The sequence below is a fragment of the Penaeus monodon genome, chromosome 24 (genome assembly GCF_015228065.2).
Source record: "Penaeus monodon isolate SGIC_2016 chromosome 24, NSTDA_Pmon_1, whole genome shotgun sequence".
Taxonomy (NCBI): Eukaryota; Metazoa; Arthropoda; class Malacostraca; order Decapoda; family Penaeidae; genus Penaeus; species Penaeus monodon.
The window spans coordinates 34,328,260-34,328,515 of record NC_051409.1 but is presented as its reverse complement, the minus strand read 5'-3'; positions in this window follow the sequence as shown (position 1 = coordinate 34,328,515).

The window sequence follows — 256 nt, the reverse complement described above, 5'->3', positions numbered from 1 at the left end:
CATTCACATTTTTTGTTTCAAATATGAACAAATATCAAATAAAGATTCAATTTATAAAATAAAAGAATTGAAAAGCTTTGGTGGAAGCTCGGTACCTGTGTATATATTATTAGTTGGAAGAAAATAAAGTATTGATTATGTTTAACACTAATAGTAAGAAAAGCAATGATATTTTCTATCATTTAAAAAAATTGGTATTCATGTATTGGAGTAAGATTTTTGAACAAACGAATAACAGTAGCTGTTAATTTGGAGC